This window comes from Pseudophryne corroboree, chromosome 2 (genome assembly GCF_028390025.1).
Source record: "Pseudophryne corroboree isolate aPseCor3 chromosome 2, aPseCor3.hap2, whole genome shotgun sequence".
Classification (NCBI taxonomy): domain Eukaryota; kingdom Metazoa; phylum Chordata; class Amphibia; order Anura; family Myobatrachidae; genus Pseudophryne; species Pseudophryne corroboree.
The window spans coordinates 353,394,004-353,408,039 of record NC_086445.1 but is presented as its reverse complement, the minus strand read 5'-3'; the positions used below and the strand labels follow the sequence as shown (position 1 = coordinate 353,408,039).

The window sequence follows — 14,036 nt, the reverse complement described above, 5'->3', positions numbered from 1 at the left end:
TTCTGTTCCCACTCTGTGTATCGTGGCATAGTCCCTGTTAGTCTGCATGCAGACTGTCTCTCTATTCAATTGCCTAGGATCCCTGCGTCCGTAAGGTGACCGCCGGTCACATAACTACAACCCGATGGATTATGCACTTAGAATTTTTATCAACCAAAGCTTTTAATTGGAAATTTTGAAAAGGTTCCCTCACGAGTTAAGGAAAAACCGTCCTGATTTGTGGCGAACAGGTGACTGGTTCTTCCATCATGACAATGCATCTGCCCACACAGTGCTGAGTGTTAAGGAATGTATAACCAAAAATTAAATGGCATCTTAGCCTAACCCACCGTATTCACCATATCTTGCCCCGTGCAATTTTTTTTTTTTTCTTCCTCTGATGAAAAGAGATCTTAAAGCAAAACGTTTGGTTAATATTGTAGTGGTGAAACAAAAAAGGCAAAAGTACTAAGACATCCACGAAGAGGAGTTTCAAAGAAAATGGTTTCATCAATTGAAAAAAACTTTGGACAAATGTACTGATTCAAGTGGAGAGTACTTTAAGGGTGACTGCAGTTTCAAAATGTACAATTAATTAATAAATCATTCATTCCTGTTTCTTTTGGGTACCCCCTCGTATAAAATACCTTTTTTTTTTTCCCTCCTTTATATTTTTGCATACTAGTTCAGAATGCGATAACTATGCAATAAATGCTTCACTTAAGTTGCTGTCACGCTGCTTACTTGGCGTGAAGTGCTTGCTGTCCCATGGTTAAAACATGTCCTAAAGCTGGGTACATACCATCCAAGGTGCATCACATCTGCCATACACGCTGAGCAATCACCTGTGTAAGAGCGCAATGTGTCATTACATGAACACCATATCAGCTGTGGAATCATCAGACATCCTATGGGACAATTCAATGAACATCATCATTATATGATGTGAATGATACCTCATTCTGATATGTCAGAACAATAAATTGCACAATATACCCAGCTTTAGAAAAAGGAAGTCCATGTTGTAACTTCTTGTAGGCCATCACCTTGTATCAAATTGCTGTTGTGTTTGGATCTGTTACACAGAGAACCAGGAAATATGATAGTTACGAGAAGTATTTGTCAGTTTTTTTCTTTCCGCGACCTCATTAGCATACTGATCCCATCATACTTCTACATGTAAAAGTGGTAGTGTCAAAATTATCAGTCAGGCTCAGATTTAACATGTTTTATCTTACGTCCTAGAGGATACTGGGGTCCATTTAGTACCATGGGTATAGACTGGTCCACTAGGAGCCATGGGCACTTTAAGAATTTGATAGTGTGGGCTGGCTCCTCCCTCTATGCCCCTCCTACCAGACTTGGTTTAGAAAATGTGCTTGGAGGAGCCGGTCGCGCTGAAGGAAGCTCCTGAAGAGTTTTCTGCATTTATTTTCTATATTTGTTATTTTCAGGCAGGGCTGATTGGCACCAGCCTGCCTGCTTCGTGGGACTTTAGGGGGAGAACGGCCCAACCTTTTGAAGGGTTAATGGTCCCGTTCCCCGCTGACAGGACACGGAGCTCCTGAGGGAACTATTCGTAAGCCCCACCACGGCGAGCCTACTTTCCTGCAGCACGCTGCCACCCTTAACAGAGCCAGAAGACTGGTGAGTACTGAGCCGGCATCCCGGCTAGCGGGGTGCCGGCAATTATTGCGGTATAAGGGTACGGAGATGCACAGCTTCTAACCGTGGCAGAATGCGTCTCTGAACACAGTACACAACTGCGTCCCTGTACACTGTACAGAGTACCCATACTGGCACAACAACCTTAAAACGGTTTTCTCCATTTTAAGCACCAGATTCCTCAGCCAGTATAAAAAATAAAAAAAAAGCGGGAAGACCGCGCGCCATTAAAGGGGTGGGGCTTCACTATGAGAGTGTCCAGCAGCTCACCAGCGCCATTTTCCCTCTGCTGTGGACACAGACGCTGACAGGGCAGGGACGCGCAGCTCCCCCAGTGTGACTCCAGATTACCTCAGCGGTACCAGGAGGTCATAGCAGGGGGGGAGCGACTATTGGCATACTAAGTCCCCTTTCAGGGGACTTAGTCTGCGACGCAGCTAAGCTTGGCATTAGCGATAAGGGCGCTGTGGGTGCTGGCTCCAAACAACTGTGTCTTCCTGAAGGGTTAATTGTGCTTCACCTTTCCTGTGTGTGTGTGTGCTGTCACATTTACATTATGTCAGGCAAAGAGTGTGTTTTTCTTGTACCGCAGGGTGTTCCTCTTCACCTGGGGGCTCACTACTGGGTACTCAAGGTTCACAGACTAGCGGGGCTGAACAGGAATGGGTTAATTCTCTTAAGGGAATGATCTCAACTCTTTCTCAAAATTGTCACGCAATGAGAGACACAATACTTAAAACAGACTGTGGATGAGTTTATGAACAGAGACTCGATCACCAAAACAGCGTCTCGATCCCCCTCCCATTTGTCCGCAAAAGATCTCTGGCCCATATCCTGCAGTCTGACTGACACAGGTCAGACATGAAGGAGGCTGGGGTTGAACTCAGGGGGGGGGGGGGGGGATACAGCTCTGTCACAGGGAATAGGGGCTCTTAGAGGCTATCAGATATGTTCTGCATATTTCTGATTAGGTGTCAGATGAGTGTGAGGAATCTTATTTTGATGTAAATAAGACGCCCTCCGTTACTTTTCCTGTGTCAAAGGAATTGAATACCCTGTTTGAAGAGCCATGGGTTAATGCTGATAAGTTTCAGACTCCTAAAAGGTTTCTCTCCTCTTTTCCTTTTCCTCTGGAGGATAGGAAAAAATTGGAAAATCCTTCGATAGTGGATTCATCAGTCTCAAGGCTGTCACGTAAAATTGTATTGCCTGTTCCTGGAGCAGCCTCCCTGAAAGACGCAGCTGATCGTAAAATTGAGACTACACACAAAAATCATTGGTCACAGCTGCTGTGGTGGCCCAAAGACCCACTATTGCATGTGCGTGGATCACTAAAGCCATTGCAAAATGGTCAGGTAACCTAATTGAGGAGTTGGATTCCTTATCTAGGGGGGATGTTGTCTTACTCCTGCAGCATATACAGTACTTTATGGTGGAAGCCATAAAGGAAATGGGAGTGCTTAACGTACGCACCACCGCTATGGCAGTGTCGGCACGCAGGGGCTTGTGGCTACGCCAGTGGACTGCTGACGCGGACTCCAGGAAAGGCATGGAAGGCCTACCATTCACAGGAGAGGCCTTGGAGATGAATTAGACAAACAAATCTCAACAGCTACTGCGGGTAAGTCTACGCATCTTCCTTCCGCAGCACCCCAACCAAGAAGACTTATTCAGCTTCTAAGTTACAGTCCTTTGGGACGGCCAAGTTCAAGGGCAAATCCAGAGGTGCTTCTACGTCCTCCAGCGCAAGAGGTAAACCACGCAAACCAGCAACAGCAGGTGCTCAGGAACAGAGCTCAGGCTCGGCTTCCTCAAAGACTTCAGCATGACGGTGGACTAGAATTCTTCAGTCAGATCTGGTCAAATTCATAGTTCTTATTTCCCAGGGCTACAGAATGGAGTTCCAAAAGCTCCCACCTCACAGATTCTTCAAATAAGGATTGCCAGTTTAACAAGAGGCAAGTATAACTTTACAGCATGCCGTCCAAAAACTGGTACAGACTCAGGTCATTGTTCCAGTTCCACCTCCTCTACTAAACAAGGGGTACTATTCCAACTTGTTCGTAGTGCCGAAGTCGGACTGTTCGTTACGATCAAATCTGAACCTCAAGTCTTTGAACCCGTACTTACGAGTGTTCAAATTCAAGATGGAGTCTCTGATAGTGGTGATCTCAGGTCTGGAGGAAGGGGATTTTCTAGGGTCTCTGGATGATAAGGATGCGTTCCTTCATCTGAACGCCTCTTTAGGCTTATCTCAGATTTGCATTGCAGGACTGTCACTACCAGTTCCAGGCCCTGCCATTTGGTCTCGCCACGGCACCAAGGGTGTTCACCAAGGTGATGGCAGAGATGATGATTCTACTCCGCAAGTAGGCAGTGAATATAATTCCGTCCTGATAAAAGCGCCGTCCTGGGAAAGGTTGTTGGACAGCACTGCACTCTCAACCAAACTCCTCCAGGATCACGCGTGGATTCTGGACCTGTTGAAATCTCACCTGGAGCCAACATGGAGGCTCCCATTCCTGGGATTGATACTTGATACAGAGTCACAAAAGGTGTTCCTTCCATTGGATAAGGCATTGGTAATCCAGTTGATGGTTCGGGATGTCCTTAAGCCAACCCGGCTGTCTGTACATATGTGCATTCGCCTTTTGGGGAAAATGGTGGCCTCTTCCGAGGCACTTCAATACGGAAGGTTTCACGCAAGACCCAGCTCGATCTGTTGGACAAATGGTCCGGATCGCATCTTCACATGCACCAGAGGATCAGTCTGTCGCCAAAGGCCAGGATCTCCCTTCTGTGCTGGCTACAGACTACAGACTTCTCTCCTCGTCGCAGGATGGAGGTTCGGAATTCAGAATTGGATTCTGTTAACCACAGACGCAAGCCTGAGGTTGGGGAGCAGTCACTCGGGGTACAGTTTCAGGGAAAACGGTCAAGTCAGGAAGTCATCCTTCCAATAAACATTCTGGAACTCGGGGCCATATATAACGCCCTTCTGCAGGCCTCACATCTTCAAGATTGGGCCATTCAGGTCCAGTTGGACAATGTTTTGGCAGTAACGTACATAAACTGACACAGCGGAACGAAAAGCACAGAGCAGCAATGTCAGGTGTCAAGAATTCTCCTCTGGGCAGAAAGAAACGCTGTGGCATTGTCAGCGGTTTTCATTCCGGGAGTAGACAACTGGGAAGCAGACTTCCTCAGCAGACACGACCTGCACCCGGGGGAGTGGGGCCTTTACCCGGAAGTGTTCAGGTGCTTGGCAAGTAGATGGGGATACCCACAGATCAATATGATGGCCTCTCGTCTCAACAAGAAGCTCAGGCGGTATTATTCCAGGTCGAGAGACCCACAGGTGGTGGCAATAGATGCTCTCACAACTCCATGGGTCTATCAGATGGTGTACGTGTTTCCTCCACTTCCTCTGATCCCAAGAATTCTAAAACGAATAAAAAGGGAAAAGGTTCAAGCAATACTGATTGCTCCGGACTGGCCAAAAAGGGCCTTGTACGCGGACCTTCTGGAGATGTTCCTCGAAGATCCGTGGCCTCTACCTCTTCGCAGGGCCCGTTCGTCTATCAGGACTTACCGTGGCTACATTTGACGGCATGGAAGTTGAACGTCTGTTTCTAGCCAGGAGAGGGATCCCTAACAAGGTTATCCCGACTTTGACCCAAGCCAGGAAGGGGATAACGTCTAAGCATTACCATCGTATATAAAAGAAATTTGTCTCTTGGTGTGAGAGCAGAAATTATTCTGCAGTGGAATATCATCTCGGACGTTTCCTGCTTTTTCTGCAGGTAGGTGTGGATGTGGGCCTGCGTCTGGGCTCCATAAAAGTCCAGATTTCGGCCTTGTCCATTTTCTTTCAGAAACAATTGGCTTCTCTCCCTGAGGTTCAGACGTTCTTGAAAGGTGTTCTGCACATTCAACCTTCCTTTGTGCCTCCCACGGCACCTTGGGATCTTAATGTGGTGCTGCAGTTCCTCCAATCGGACCGGTTTGAGCTTTTACAAGAGGTGGACGTAAAATATCTTGCATGGATGACCGTCAAGCTGTTGGTCTTGGCTTCAGCGAGACGTGTGTTGTAGTTGGGGGGCTTTGTCTCACAAAAGTCCCTATTTAATTTTCCATGAGGACAGAGGTGAACTCCGAGCTCGTCAGCAATTTCTTCCTAAAGTGGTGTCCGCATTTCAACCAACCTATTGTTTGTGGTTCCGATTGTCACCGACACCTATGCTACTTCAAAGTCTTTTGGATGTTGTGAGGGCTTTTTAGGTGTATGTGAACAGAAAAGCTCGTTTGTTCTTTATGATTCCAATAAGATTGGGTGTCCTGCTTCAAAGCGGACAATTTCTCGCTGGGTCAGACTTACTATCCAGCATGCTTATTCCACGGCAAGTTTGCGGTGGAATAAGGTCGGTGGGTTCTTCCTGGGCGGCTGCCTGGGGTGGGTCTGCTTTACAGCTCTGCCGAGCAGCTACTTGGTCAGGCTCGAACACGTTTGTTAAGTTCTACTAGTTCGATACTTTGGCCTCTGGGGTCATTCAGTTTGGTCAATCAGTTCTGCAGGAACCTCGGCATTCTCCTACCCAGTTTGGGAGCTTTGGTACATCCCCATGGTACTAAATGGACCCACTATCCCCTAGGACGTAAGAGAAAATAGGATTTTAATTACCTACCAGTAAATCCTTTTCTTGTAGTCCATAGAGGATAAAGGGCGCCCACCCAGTACTTCGTTCTTCCTGCACTGTTACTTTAAGTAATGTTGGTTGCTGTTCCTGTTGCAAGTTTGGTTAGCTTGGCTTTCCTCTTGTGTGTGTGCTGGTTCGGAATCTCCCCACTATCCTTATCTATCCTTCTCTTAAAGAATGTCCGTCCCTCGGGCACAGTTTTCTAGACCGAGTCTGGTAGGAGGGGCATAGAGGGAGGAGCCAGTCCACACTATCAAATTCTTAAAGTGCCCATGGCTCCTAGTGGACCAGTCTATACCGCATGGTACTAAATGGACCCCAGTATCCTCTATAGACTACGAGAAAAGGATTTACCGGTAGGGAACTAAAATCCTATTTCTCTGACGTCCTAGTGGATGCTGGGACTCCGTCAGGACCATGGGGAATAGCGGCTCCGCAGGAGACAGGGCACAAAATTTAAAAGTTTGACCACTAGGTGGTGTGTACTGGCTCCTCCCCCTATGACCCTCCTCCAAGCCTCAGTTAGGTTTTTGTGCCCGTCCGAGCAGGGTGCAATCTAGGTGGCTCTCCTAAAGAGCTGCTTAGAAAAAGTTTGTTAGGTTTTTTATTTTCAGTGAGTCCTGCTGGCAACAGGCTCACTGCAACGAGGGACTTAGGGGAGAAGAAGTGAACTCACCTGCGTGCAGGATGGATTTGCTTCTTAGGCTACTGGACACTAGCTCCAGAGGGACGATCACAGGTACAGCCTGGATGGGTCACCGGAGCCGCGCCGCCGACCCCCTTGCAGATGCCGAATAGAGAAGAGGTCCAGAAACCGGCGGCAGAAGACGTCTCAGTCTTCATGAGGTAGTGCACAGCACTGCAGCTGTGCGCCATTGCTCTCCGCACACTTCACACCAGCGGTCACTGAGGGTGCAGGGCGCTGGGGGGGGCGCCCTGGGCAGCAATGTAATATACCTATTCTGGCTAAAATATATCACATATAGCCCCTGGGGCTATATGGATGTATTTAACCCCTGCCAGGTTCCAAAAAAACCGGGAGAAGAAGCCCGCCGAAAAGGGGGCGGGGCCTATTCTCCTCCGCACACAGCGCCATTTTCCTGCCCAGCTCCGCTGCGAGGAAGGCTCCCAGGACTCTCCCCTGCACTGCACTACAGAAACAGGGTAAAAACAGAGATGGGGGGCACTTATTGGCGATATTTATAATATTTGAGCTGCTATAAAGGGAACACACTTATTAAGGTTGTCCCTATATATGTTTATAGCGCTTGGGTGTGTGCTGGCAAACTCTCCCTCTGTCTCCCCAAAGGGCTAGTGGGGTCCTGTCTTCTATCAGAGCATTCCCTGTGTCTGCTGTGTGTCGGTACGTGTGTGTTGACATGTATGAGGACGATGTTGGCGTGGAGGCGGAGCAATTGCCTGTAATGGTGATGTCACCCCCTAGGGAGTCGACACCAGAATGGATGGCTTTGTTTATGGAATTACGGGATAGTGTCAGCACGCTACAAAAGTCGGTTGACGACATGAGACAGCCGGCAAACCAGTTAGTACCTGTCCAGGTGTCTCATACACCGTCAGGGGCTGTAAAACGCCCTTTACCTCAGTCGGTCGACACAGACCCAGACACTGACACTGAATCCAGTGTCGACGGTGAAGAAACAAACGTATTTTCCAGTAGGGCCACACGTTATATGATCACGGCAATGAAGGAGGCTTTGCATATCTCTGATACTGCAAGTACCACAAAAAGGGGTATTATGTGGGGTGTGAAAAAACTACCGATAGTTTTTCCTGAATCAGAGGAACTGAATGAAGTGTGTGATGAAGCGTGGGTTACCCCAGATAGAAAACTGCTAATTTCAAAGAAGTTATTGGCATTATACCCTTTCCCGCCAGAGGTTAGGGCGCGCTGGGAAACACCTCCTAGGGTGGATAAGGCGCTCACACGCTTATCAAAGCAAGTGGCGTTACCGTCTCCTGATACGGCCGCCCTCAAGGATCCAGCTGATAGGAGGCTGGAGAATACATTAAAAAGTATATACACACATACGGGTGTTATACTGAGACCAGCAATCGCCTCAGCCTGGATGTGCAGTGCTGGCGTGGCTTGGTCGGAGTCACTGTCTGAAAATATTGATACCCTGGATAGGGACAGTATTTTACTGACTATAGAGCAGTTAAAGGATGCATTTCTTTATATGCGAGATGCACAGAGAGATATTTGCACTCTGGCATCAAGAGTAAGTGCGATGTCCATATCTGCCAGAAGAAGTTTATGGACGCGCCAGTGGTCAGGTGATGTGGATTCCAAACGACATATGGAAGTATTGCCGTATAAGGGGGAGGAATTATTTGGGGTCGGTCTATCGGATCTGGTGGCCACGGCAACGGCCGGAAAATCCACCTTTTTACCCCAGGTCACCTCCCAGCAGAAAAAGCCGCAGGCTTTTCAGCCGCAGTCCTTTCGTTCCTATAAGAACAAAGGAGCAAAAGGACATTCCTATTTGCCCCGAGGCAAAGGAAAGGGTAAGAGACTGCAACAAGCAGCTCCTTCCCAGGAGCAGAAGCCCTCCCCGGCTTCTACAAAGGCGTCAGCATGACGCTGGGACCTTACAAGCAGACTTAGGGGCGGTGGGGGGTCGCCTCAAACATTTCAGCGCACAGTGGGCTCACTCGCAGGTGAACCCTGGATCCTGCAGGTAGTATCTCAGGGTTACAGGTTGGAATTCGAGAAGTCCCCTCCTCGCCGTTTCCTAAAGTCTGCTTTGCCAACGTCTCCCTCCGACAGGGCGACGGTATTGGAGGCCATTCACAAGCTGTATTCTCAGCAGGTGATAGTCAAGGTACCCCTCCTACAACAGGGACAGGGGTATTACTCCACGCTATTTGTGGTACCGAAGCCGGACGGCTCGGTAAGACCGATTCTAAATCTAAAATCTCTGAACCTGTACATACAAAAATTCAAGTTCAAGATGGAGTCACTCAGAGCAGTGATAGCGAATCTGGAAGAAGGGGATTTTATAGGACGATCTCCTGATAAGGGCAAGATCCAGAGAACAGCTGGAGGTCGGAGTAGCACTAACCCAAGTAGTGCTCCAACAACACGGGTGGATTCTGAATTTTCCAAAATCCCAACTGATCCCGACGACACGTCTGTTGTTCCTAGGGATGATTCTGGACACTATTCAGAAAAAGGTATTTCTTCCGGAGGAGAAAGCCAGGGAGTTATCCGATCTAGTCAGGAACCTCCTAAAACCAGGAAAAGTATCTGTGCATCAATGCACAAGAGTCCTGGGAAAAAGGGTAGCTTCTTATGAAGCGATTCCATTCAGCAGATTCCATGCACGAACTTTTCAGTGGGATCTGCTGGACAAATGGTCCGGATCGCATCTGCAGATGCATCAGCGGATAAAATTGTCCACAAGGACAAGAGTGTCTCTGCTATGGTGGTTGCAGAGTGCTCATCTGTTAGAGGGCCGCAGATTCGGCATACAGAACTGGGTCCTAGTGACCACGGATGCCAGCCTGAGAGGCTGGGGAGCGGTCACACAGGGAAGAAACTTCCAGGGCGTGTGGTCAAGCCTGGAGACGTCTCTTCACATAAATATACTGGAGCTAAGAGCAATCTACAATGCTCTAAGCCTGGCAAAACCTCTGCTTCAGGGTCAGCCGGTGTTGATTCAGTCGGACAACATCACGGCAGTCGCCCACGTAAACAGACAGGGCGGCACAAGAAGCAGGAGGGCAATGGCAGAAGCTGCAAGGATTCTCCGCTGGGCAGAAAATCATGTGTTAGCACTGTCAGCTGTGTTCATCCCGGGAGTGGACAACTGGGAAGCAGACTTCCTCAGCAGACACGATCTGCACCCGGGAGAGTGGGGACTTCATCCAGAAGTCTTCCACATGATTGTGGTCCATTGGGAAAGACCAATGGTGGACATGATGGCGTCCCGCCTCAACAAAAAACTGGACAGGTATTGCGCCAGGTCAAGAGATCCTCAGGCAATAGCTGTAGACGCTCTGGTAACACCATGGGTGTACCAGTCAGTGTATGTGTTTCCTCCTCTGCCTCTCATACCAAAAGTACTGAGAATTATACGGCAAAGGGGAGTAAGAACGATACTCGTGGCTCCGGATTGGCCAAGAAGAACTTGGTACCCGGAACTTCAGGAGATGCTCACGGAAGATCCGTGGCCTCTACCTCTAAGACGGGACCTGCTTCAGCAGGGACCGTGTCTATTCCAAGACTTACCGCGGCTGCGTTTGACGGCATGGCGGTTGAACGCCGAATCCTAAGGGAAAAAGGCATTCCGAAAGAGGTCATCCCTACCCTGGTAAAAGCCAGGAAGGAGGTGACTGCACAACATTATCACCGCATTTGGAGAAAATATGTTGCGTGGTGTGAGGCCAGGAAGGCCCCGACGGAGGAATTTCAACTGGGTCGATTCCTACATTTCCTGCAAACAGGATTGTCTATGGGCCTCAAATTAGGGTCCATTAAGGTTCAAATTTCGGCCCTGTCGATTTTCTTCCAGAAAGAATTGGCTTCAGTTCCTGAAGTCCAGACTTTTGTAAAAGGAGTACTACATATACAGCCCCCGGTTGTGCCCCCAGTGGCACCGTGGGATCTTAATGTAGTTTTGGATTTTCTCAAATCCCATTGGTTTGAGCCACTCAAATCGGTGGATTTGAAATATCTTACATGGAAAGTAACCATGCTACTGGCCCTGGCTTCAGCCAGGAGAGTGTCAAAATTGGCGGCTTTATCGTATAAAAGCCCATATCTGATTTTCCATTCGGACAGGGCAGAACTGCGGACGCGTCCTCACTTTCTGCCTAAGGTGGTTTCAGCGTTTCACCTGAACCAGCCTATTGTGGTGCCTGCGGCTACTAGCGATTTGGAGGATTCCAAGTTGCTGGACGTTGCCAGAGCATTGAAAATATATATTTCAAGGACGGCTGGAGTCAGAAAATCTGACTCGCTGTTTATACTGTATGCACCCAACAAGCTGGGTGCTCCTGCTTCTAAGCAGACGATTGCTCGTTGGATTTGTAGCACAATTCAACTTGCACATTCTGTGGCAGGCCTGCCACAGCCTAAATCTGTCAAGGCCCATTCCACAAGGAAGGTGGGCTCATCTTGGGCGGCTGCCCGAGGGGTCTCGGCATTACAACTCTGCCGAGCAGCTACGTGGTCAGGGGAGAACACGTTTGTAAAATTCTACAAATTTGATACCCTGGCTAAGGAGGACCTGGAGTACTCTCATTCGGTGCTGCAGAGTCATCCGCACTCTCCCGCCCGTTTGGGAGCTTTGGTATAATCCCCATGGTCCTGACGGAGTCCCAGCATCCACTAGGACGTCAGAGAAAATAAGGTTTTACTTACTGATAAATCTATTTCTCGTAGTCCGTAGTGGATGCTGGGCGCCCATCCCAAGTGCGGATTGTCTGCAATACTTGTACATAGTTATTATTACAAAAAAATCGGGTTGTTATTGTTGTGAGCCGTCTGTTCAGAGGCTCCTACGTTTGTCATACTGTTAACTGGGTTCAGATCACAAGTTGTACGGTGTGATTGGTGTGGCTGGTATGAGTCTTACCTGGGATTCAAAATCCTTCCTTATTGTGTACGCTCGTCCGGGCACAGTATCCTAACTGAGGCTTGGAGGAGGGTCATAGGGGGAGGAGCCAGTACACACCACCTAGTGGTCAAACTTTTAAATTTTGTGCCCTGTCTCCTGCGGAGCCGCTATTCCCCATGGTCCTGACGGAGTCCCAGCATCCACTACGGACTACGAGAAATAGATTTATCGGTAAGTAAAATCTTATTTTTACCGCACAGGTTCTTAAACTCTGCCCTCAGGACCCCACACAGTTCACATTTTCCTCCTCAGAGTTGCAAGTGGAATAATCAGCTCCACCTGTGGATCTTTTAAAATGTCGGTGAGTAATAAATACACCTGTACACCTGCTAGATGATCTGCAAAATGTAAACTGTGTGGGGTCCTGATGACGGAGCTTGAGAACCACTGTTCTATTACTTGTGTGAGGTTTCTGTATGAAACCAACCCTTTGAATAGCCTGAGGTCAGTGATAAATTATGTATGTATGTTTCTTTTTTTTACCTTTAAAAAAAATCTAAAATGGCAGCAATCCTTTTTTGTTAAATTGTTAGAATGTGATACTGCTTCATGTTTTGATATTTTATTTTAACCCTGACAAGATTTGTGTATTTGCTGATTTTGCTGTACAATAAACAGATTAAAAAAAAAAATGAACACATTTTTTAAAGTCATATACAATAGTGGTTTAATAAGTTAATTAACCGGACTTTTCGTGTATTGTTTGTTCTTTAAAATTTTCGCCCAGATCAGGTAAATGTGAAGGGGGGACTGCACACACTGGGGCAGATGTATTAACCTGTAGAAGGCATAAGGAAGTGAAAACCAGTGATATGTGCAAGGTGATAAAGGCACCAGCCAATCAGATCCTAACTGTTAATTTAGATATTGGAACTGATTGGCTGGTGCCTATATCACTAGTTTATCACTTCCTTATGCCTTCTACAGGTTAATACATCTGCCCCACTATTTTTAAACATGATTGTTAACCATGCTGAGGCTCCTAGTACCACACAGGAAAAAGAAATATGCTGACACATACTGTAAGCACTAAGGGATATAGTCAATCGGTGTCGAAAACTGACGTCTCCCAGGATGCTTCCTTTAGACGCCGGGTTCTTGTGCCCGCTACAGTGCGTCCCCTCCCATAAAGAACTGCTTTGGGACATCCCCGATGTTAATCCTTGTGGAGCCCAGTGTTCCCCGCAGCAGAAAATGATTTATGGTAAGAACTTACCGTTGTTAAATCTTTCTGCAGGTACACTGGGCTCCACAAGGTGCCCACCCTGACGCACTTAGCTTCTTTGGGTTGGTATGGCATAGCCGCTGACACCCTCTCCTGTGGTGAGTGTGTGGTGTAATTGGCTACGAGCGATTGTCGTCTGTTACCTGCTACTGCATTGGGCTGGTTATCGAAACTGAGCTCCTGTGCACGGAGGCGGGGTTATAGAGGAGGCGACGCTGTGCATCTTGGGAACAGTCATAGCTTTGAGCCTGTTGGTGCCTCAGATCAAGATCCTACTGTACACCCCGATGTTAATCCTTGTGGAGCCCCGTGTACCTCGCAGAAAGATTTAACAATGGTAAGTTCTTACCATAAATCTCGTTTTATCCAGGTCTCGCCTTTAGAGCCCATTGTAATATATAGTCAGCAATATAGGAACCTGTGTTAAGTAAAAACACCTGAGTGTAGATAGGGAGGGTGCGGTACCAAAATGAAGGAACCTCCCCATGTGTACAATATATACACAAATTATAAAGGAAATGGGGACTTGAACTGTGCACCCTTTTTTTAAACATAAGAGGTGCTACTATGCTGAGGCTACTAGTACCATACATGAGAGAAAAAAATACAATTGCACTCTGCACTAAGAATACAGAGTCAAAATAAAATAATTTGATAAACTCGTACAATTAACATTTAGTATAAATTTAGTTCTTTGCACAGATTTGGCCAGTAATGTGTGCCCATCCACCACAACCAGGTGAACTTCATTAGATGGGTCCCTGACATCCCTAATACCAAACGCATTATGCAAATGTTTCCAGGGCTTACCTTTAAATAGTGCCCATT

General features: G+C 47.6%; 1 protein-coding gene across 3 annotated transcripts in view; it reads left to right on the top strand.

Moving 5' to 3' along the window:
• Positions 1-14,036, top strand: part of TFDP1 (transcription factor Dp-1) — a 504,992-nt gene that overhangs the window by 228,564 nt on the left and 262,392 nt on the right. The gene's annotated exons all lie outside the window — the stretch shown is intronic.